Source organism: Vespula pensylvanica, chromosome 5 (assembly GCF_014466175.1).
Source record: "Vespula pensylvanica isolate Volc-1 chromosome 5, ASM1446617v1, whole genome shotgun sequence".
In the NCBI taxonomy this organism is placed as follows: Eukaryota; Metazoa; Arthropoda; class Insecta; order Hymenoptera; family Vespidae; genus Vespula; species Vespula pensylvanica.
In genome coordinates, this window is record NC_057689.1 from 2597022 (window position 1) to 2605316 (window position 8295).

At 29.0% G+C, this 8295-nt stretch overlaps 1 long non-coding RNA gene across 1 annotated transcript in view; it reads left to right on the forward strand.

The window, feature by feature from the left end:
• Positions 1 to 149: 149 nt before the first annotated feature.
• The window catches only part of LOC122629469, an 86935-nt gene continuing 78789 nt past the window's right edge, over positions 150 to 8295 (forward strand). Inside the window, exon 1 of the long non-coding RNA XR_006327270.1 lies at positions 150 to 401. This is a non-coding gene — a long non-coding RNA (uncharacterized LOC122629469). The remainder of the gene's footprint in view (positions 402 to 8295) is intronic.

Consider the following 8295-nt stretch of genomic DNA (forward strand, 5'->3'; position numbering starts at 1 on the left):
AATAAAAAATTATCGTTATATTATAAGGACGAAACAATTTACGAGATACGATTAACGATGAGATTCTTTCAAAGTATTTCACAGTTAATTTTATAAAACGCATTTTCCCTTTATCCTTAAGACAGATAGGCTCTCTGTTTATTAATAGAGTCCACAAAGACGTGTACGATGCTGACACAAGAAGGCCAGGGATGAAATAGAGGAAGGGTACGGGGATGTTAGAGGGGGGTTCTGAGTTTACAGTCTCAATTACCGTCGCGGGGTTTACGCCGTCATCGTTTCGTTGCCATAACACAATATTTTGACAAGTATACGTGACGACGGTGTCTGTCTACCGAATCGCTCTATAACTGTTCCTAACTTTGTTTGTTCCCTCATTGAAACGTGGTTCCTTCTTCTTGGTAAGCAACGCTCAGAATTAAAGCCGTTCGATTATATTATACGATCGTTAATTACAAACACAATCAACAAATTTAACTTTTATTGAAAATATATTATTAAAAATATATATATATATATAAAATATATATAATTATTTTATTAAATATATATATATAAAATATATTTAATTATTTTATTAAAAATATATCTAATGAAAAAAAAAATATATATATATATTAATATTCTATTAATAATCAATATAATCTAAATATACAAAAGTATAAAGATAGAAAATTATCTGGAGAACGTACGTGTAATTAACGTCGTAAAGTTACTTACTACTACTACTACTACTATTACTACTACTACTACTACTACTATCACTACTACTACTACTGCTCCTGCTGCTGCTGCTGCTGCTGCTACTACCACTATCTTACCGACGATTCTCCGTCTATTACACTTAAAGACTTTTCGGTGCACGTGTCGTCTAATACACATACGGAGCTTACCCTAAAGGAGACTGTCTGTTGAACGTTCCAAATGCATAAGTTTACTATATACATCTACTCCTATACGTTTCGCTTAATTACCATCCACAACGTTAAACACAGACGCACGATATAATACTGGATACTATAACGCTGGGTGCTTGCAACAACCTACTATCTAATACCTACCCTTAAATCTAACGCTTCCTTTATGGATCGGTATTTTCTTCGAAATAAATATCCCGTACATTAATCATGATTTAAATAAGATATAAATCGTATAATCGGGCAAAATTATTGTCATAATTTATCTTCCGTATTTAACACTTCTTTCTAATTTTTCTATACATATATATATATATATTTTTTTTTTCTTTTTTATTTTACTTTTTATTTTCTTACCGTTCGACGGTAATTAGAAAGATCAAACAAAAAAATATTTTTATACGTCCGCTTATACATCCTTCGACTTCATAATAATCCTCTTCTCCCTTCCAGAATATAGTACTATGCGAAATACTAAAGATAAAAATTAATAATGACGGCAACTCGGTAATTAAACGTACACCATTAATAATTTCCATATGTAAAAGTGGGATGTTCGATCGCGTTCGTATTCGTGCTGCAAATGAAATTCCGAATTTGTAGATAGGAATAGATACCTCCCGAACGCGATAGCCGGAAGGGCTATCCGCATATATGCTTGATAAACCGGCAGCCATTGTTGCGTGATAGTACACATTACATTAATCGTACACCAATCACAAGAAATATATCTGTTGATCTATACGATCGATTAAAACCAATAATATTTGTTTTGCTTATAACATCGTCGAAAAAAAAAAAATATATATATATATAAGTATATATATAAATTTTTATATATGTATATATATATATATATATAAAGATTCTAATTTATTATATATGAAAGATGATTAACGAAATACGATTAGAATAGTTTGTTAAGAGTTTTCGTAAGTTAAACTCAGATATCAAAATCCACATAAAACAAAATTAGAGTACCATAGTTACGATGATTTCCTCTTGATTCGATATTAAATGGCCGACGTAGAGACCGCAATTAGAGTTTTCGATTTATGGCGACTATACCGCAGAAATGTATACATCTGTTCGTGATCATAATGAAACACGTTATTTCGTAAAGTCCAACAACGCACGTCATCGCGATCCTTTCAATTTTCCATAATTTCTCATTACGTTTGATATTATTTTTGAGGATAATGATAAATCGTGAAAAATCGTAAGACGGATACGACTTTGATCTATCAGTTTCTACGAACGCGTACGATCTCCTGCATTTTTTTTTTTCTTTTTTCTTTTTTTTTAATTAGAAACTAAAGTAAATAGGACACTTTATTTTTCGTTCAAAAAAAAAAAAAAAAAAAAAAAAAGGAGAGAAAGAGAGAGAGAGAAAATTTCGTGTTAAAATTCGTGTAAACATTACGTGATAAAGTCAAATATATTACCGCCATATCGACGAATACAAAATTAGTTCGACTTTTGCCTTAAAAACAAAAACAAAAAAAAAAAGAACAAAAATAAAGAACAAAAAGGAAAGAAAAAAATAATAATAATTATCTCGTACTTTCGCTCGATTGGATTTATTTCCTTTTCTTTTCTTCTTTTTTTCCCCACTTTCCTTTCTCTTTTTCTCTCTTTCTTTTCTTTTCTTTTCTTTTTTTTTTTTTTTTTTTCATTTTATCCAACTAATTTCCAACTTTTGTTCAATTTTCGTTACGCTCGGTACAAAATTTTCTTTTTTCTTTTCCATCTGCTTTTTTTTTTTTTTCCTTCGATTTTATCGAACAATTTCCAATTTTGTGTGCTTCCATAATCCTTTCTCTTTTTTTTCTCTCTTTTTTATTTTGTACTTTGCTTTAGTGTAACAAACTTTATTCTCTCTCTCTCTCTCTCTCTCTCTCTCTCTCTCTCTCTCTCTCTCTCTCTCTCTCTCTCTTCCTATCTTTATCTTTCTATCCGTTCGCCTATTTTTCCTTTTATCGTGTGAAATAACGGAGGCGTGTCTATTCTATATCAAACGTCAGCACGATCATCGTCTTTGGCTTCTTCGTCGAGGACGATCAGTGTCGAGTCTTATAAAAACCCTATCGGTTTGGCGTCGCTTCAACATCTCCCTCTCCCTCTCTCTCTCTCTCTCACTCTTTCTTTCTTTCTTTCTTTCTCTATCCTCTTCGACCTTGTTTCCCTCTCTTCCTATCGTTCTCTTTTCTTCGAAAAGACATCCATCCCGATAGTGTGTTCTTTGCTGTCGACCAAAAGTAAAATGAAATATTAGCACTCTCTCGAAGGTCTTCGATTCTCTTGCAAACTTAATCTCGATTATCACAAGGACAATGTTATTTGCTTTCTCTCCTTTTTCTTTTCTTTCTTTTTTTTTTTTTTTGTTTCTTTGTTTTTCTTTCTTCTTTTCTTTTTCTTCATCTTTGTCGTAAGAGGGTAAAAGAAAAAAAAGAGAGAGAAGAAACAAAAAAAAAAAGAAAGAAATTCAATTACTCGCGATACGTAAGAAATAATTCGATTGAAAGTTCCATGTTAGGGTAAAGAAGGGTAAAAATCGAATTGATACTGATATAGAACTCTATCGAAAGAAAGAAAAGAGAGAAAGGAAAGAGGGTAAAAAAGGAATAAGAAGAAGAAATACAGAACGCAATATTTGCCGAACGAATTTCGTCTATCGGAGAAACACGATGAATCATCATTTTTACTATACAATAATACTACTTGAATATATGACAGTAAGAAATGTATCGATATATTTCTTTTAGCTTCGTCATATCGAACGTACCCATTTTCTTTTTGAACGTAACGCTGCTTCTTCTCTCTCTCTCTCTCTCTCTCTCTCTCTCTCTCTCTCTCTCTCTATCTCTCTCGTCTTTTTTCATTTTTCTTTCCTCTCTTTTTTATTTTTTTTTTTTTATTTTTTTGATTTATTTATTTTTTTCTTTTTCCTTGCCACATATAACAAAAGAGAAAAGAATAATAAAAAGGGAAATGATCGAATTCGTCTGATCGAGAAACGATTCTTTTGTCTTTGCTTGGAAACTTTTTAGAAAAATTGACGTTTGAATCGTACTTCTATAAAAAAAAAAAAAAAAAAAAAAGAAAGAAAAAGAAAGAAAGAAATGATTTTCTTTTTATTTATTTATGTTTTTTCTTCTCTTTTTTTTTTTTCGATAGATGAATGATATTTTTGAAGATAAAAGGTATTGAACGTGTCGAAAGTTTCTTAAGTTTATATGGCTTTACAATTTTTAAAAAAGAAAAAGAAAATCAGCTTGAAAATTAGATATGTAATTTGAACTTTCGATTCATCCTGTATAACCATGTTAAAACAATTTGTTTTAAACGTAAGAATATCTAATTAATAGGAAACTTATGTGACTTTACAATGGTTAATACAAAATTGATATATCTAATTGTTATCTATTTATACGTAGATATCTTTTTTCTTTTTATTTTGTTTCTATTCGTCCGACTTCATATTGATAAAATATAAGAAGAATATTGATTTTTCGTTGTTCAATATCAGGTTCGTACGTACGTACATACATATATCCCTTTCCTTCTTTCTTTGAATTTTATCTAAGAATATATGTACTACTATTGTACTACATATATATTTCTTTTATTATGTATATAATATATATATATATATATATGCATGTACGCAATTGTGTCACACATACAAGAGTATAATAGATTTGTATGACCATATTCAACGTCGTCGCTTAAATCTTTGAAAAATCTTTCTCCGAACATTGAATAAAATTGGATGAATGAAATTTCGAAAAAAAAAAAAAATAAAAAAAAAAGAAAGAAAAGAAAAAAAGAAAATTAAAAAGATAAGAGAAAAAAGAAAGAGACTGTTACAATTAATTTTTCTCTCAAGAAATAAATTATCCAAGATTGTGCTCGGTTCCCGTTCATTCTCTCCTTCTTCGCTTATTAATAATAGAGAAAAAAAAAAAAAAAAAGAAAAAGAAAGGTGAAAAAAATAAGAAGATTCTCATAATAATTCCTCGAGTTATAAATATGAAATATATAATTTTAAAAGAAAAGGTAAAGTCCTTTCGCGTCTTTTATATTTAGCGAATTTCGCACAATTTTAATTAAGATTATTAATTGATAATTATTCGGCATACGCTTAAGCTTTGATGAAAACTTTCGTGAAAGCTCTCCTATCAATTACAAACCTTCTCTCTCTCTCTCTCTCTCTCTCTCTCTCTCTCTCTCTCTCTCTCTCTCTCTCTCTCTCTCTATCTATCTATCTATCTATCTATCTCCTTTTCTTCTATCAATTCGTTCGTCCTTGTCTCTTCGAACGTTCTAAGAGAGTATGAAATTTCGGATGCTGTGTCAGCTCGTTTACCACGTGCATCATTTCTCTTCTATCTGAGAAACCGAAAGCTCAAACGTGAAAGTAATACGAGAAGATTTTACTAGTCTCTCGCGTATCTCAAAAATTCAACGAGATAAAACTGATAGAGTTAGATAGATAGATGGATAAAGAAAGAGAGAGAGAGAGAGAGAGAGAGAGAGAGAGAGAGAGAGATAAAGAAACCTTTTTTGAAATCATCCCATTTTTGAAGTCGACAACGAAAGTCGAAATGGAACAGTCAAATCTATCGATATCCTTAAAACAATTTGAGAAAGTGTCTTTACACTAAACGACACCAATCCTTACTATTATAAAATAAGAGAGAAATAACGTGAGAGTTGGAAATTTTATCGGTCGATTGTCAGATGGAACAAACTCGATTTAAAGTACTTTCAAGCGCGAACAAGGAAAAACCTTTTCTCTCTTTGAATATATATATATATATATATATATATATATATATATATTATATAATATATATATAAAAGTCTTTTAAGTAATCCTGACCTTTTCGTCCACCGATGACATTTTCGATCGTATTAAGGAAGTGCATCACGATAGTCGGCACTTTTTTTTACGACTTTTAACATTATTTCCTTCTTATTGTTAAGAAGAAAGAAATGAAAAAACAAAAAAAAAAAGAAAGAAAGAAAGAAAGGAAGAAGTAAAAATCACTCAGTCCCATTCTTTTATCGTCCGTTGATAAAATATTTGAAAGAATATAAGTATAAGTATTGGTATTTGCTCTTTAAAAAGAAAACTTTTTATACTTACAAACTTTTCTTCGATGACGCACGCGTTTTTATATGTATCACGTTCTATATCATTACTTATGAAATCGTTAAAACATTTTCCTTTGACAGAATTTTAATTAAAGGGGAATAAATATTAAACCCGTATCTCTTTGTGCATTTTACAAATTAAATGAAATATGTACATACGTACATATATATATATATATATATATATATATATATATATATACAATACGTATATAAAGAACAATGTTTCGTAAACGATGAAAATTAAAAAGAAAAAGAAAAAGAGGGGGAGAAAAAAAGTAGAAAAAGAAAAATAAACAAATATGTATCACATAAGCAAAAAAAGAAAAATATGTTCTACGAGTGTTGCTTAAACGAATAAGCAGAATAATTATTTTTTCTTCTACTATCAACCCTTCTTTCACCCCTCATCCCTTATCCATAATATCTCTCCAAAAAAGAAAAGAAGAGAAGAAAAAATGATGCGGAAAATTATCCGCTTTTTTCGTATGTTACGTATCGTGTTCGGAGCAACAAGTGCTGTTGAAATTTCGGGCTTAAATTTTCTTTCTAATAAATAACAAAAATATTATATGTACACACATAAACACACACACACACACACACACACACACACACATATACTTAGGTGGTTTATATTAAAACTATTATTAACAATAATCCATTTGAATATTATACGATATGATATCATATATTTTGATTCATCTTTAATGCACGCTACGATTTTAATTATAATTACAAGAAAAAAAAAGAAAGAAAGAAATTAGAGAGAAAAAAGAAAGTGTCTCGTTATATTTCAATAGTAAATAAATAATATTATCCGTAAAAAGAATATAAGAAGAAAGAAAGAAGAAAGGAAAAAAAAAACAATTTTATAAACAGCAACAAGTCGAAATGTTGAATAATACAAGAGATTAAATCGACGATTAAACAATTAGTTCTGACATACACACACACACACACACACATATATATATATATATATATATATATATATATATATATATATAAATTATTTCGCTAATCTACGCATGATCTGTCGTGTGTATTTGTATTCGCTCGGCATTGTTAAAAAATAAATAAATAAATAAATAAAAGAAGAAAGCATTTTACGCGTTAATACGACACGATCGCATATTTCGCGTGAAAAAAAGAAAAAAGAAAAAAGAAAAAAGAAAAAGGAAAGAAATTAAATATAATCGTACACTTTTGTTTATATCGATCACTTTCGATCGATATTGATGAAACATCGAAAGTCATATCAAATAATAAATATATCCCGTCTGTTATTTTTCTATTTTACAATTGAACAGATATTTTAACAAGCAAATCCCTGTCGGTGTCTTTCTTCATCGTCTGACCATAACTATACTCTTTTCACTAGGTGAGTCTTCTCATATTAAAGACAAATATTGACGAAGCCTGAAAACGTGCACGAAGCTTCAGGATTCTACTCTGCAACACTATTTTTTGTGTGTGTCTATATATATATACACACACATACACACAGATATACATACATAGAGAAATACATTTTCCTATTTCCCTTAACCAGAAAATATACGCGACAGTATTTTTTTATTTTTTATTTATTTATTTTTTTTTTATTCATAACTTCGAAATAATCCTTTAGAACGTATGTAGGAACGTAATAATAAAATCGATATTCAGGATCTTTTCTGTTAATCTATCAGCCCGTTATTTCGATCATGTCATTCAATTTCCATACGAATAAAATCCTCGCCGACGATACGATGATAGAGGCTAGATAAATCATTTTTTTCCATTTCCTTTTTTCTTTCTTCTTCTTTTTTTTTTTTCTTTTCTTTCCTTTTTTTCTTTATACCATCCTTTTTCGATATTCGAATATCCTTGTAGATTATTGAGTTAACTATATAATCGAGTAGGATCGTTAAAATTTGTTTCGATAGTAATAAAACAAATTGAAATGTATCGATCGAGGATCGACGAGGACAAGTGTTGAGACAGAAAAAAGTTTCGTACGACTCTAAAACGTCTAAATAATGTATTATTATTATTATTATTATTATTATTATTATTACTATTATTATTATTATTATTAATATTACGTAAATTAATAATAATTATTAACAATAAAAAAAATTAATAATATTATTATTATTAATATTAATATTGATCTAAGATTAATAATATAATCTAATATTATTATCAATATTAATATTATTAATGTTACGAA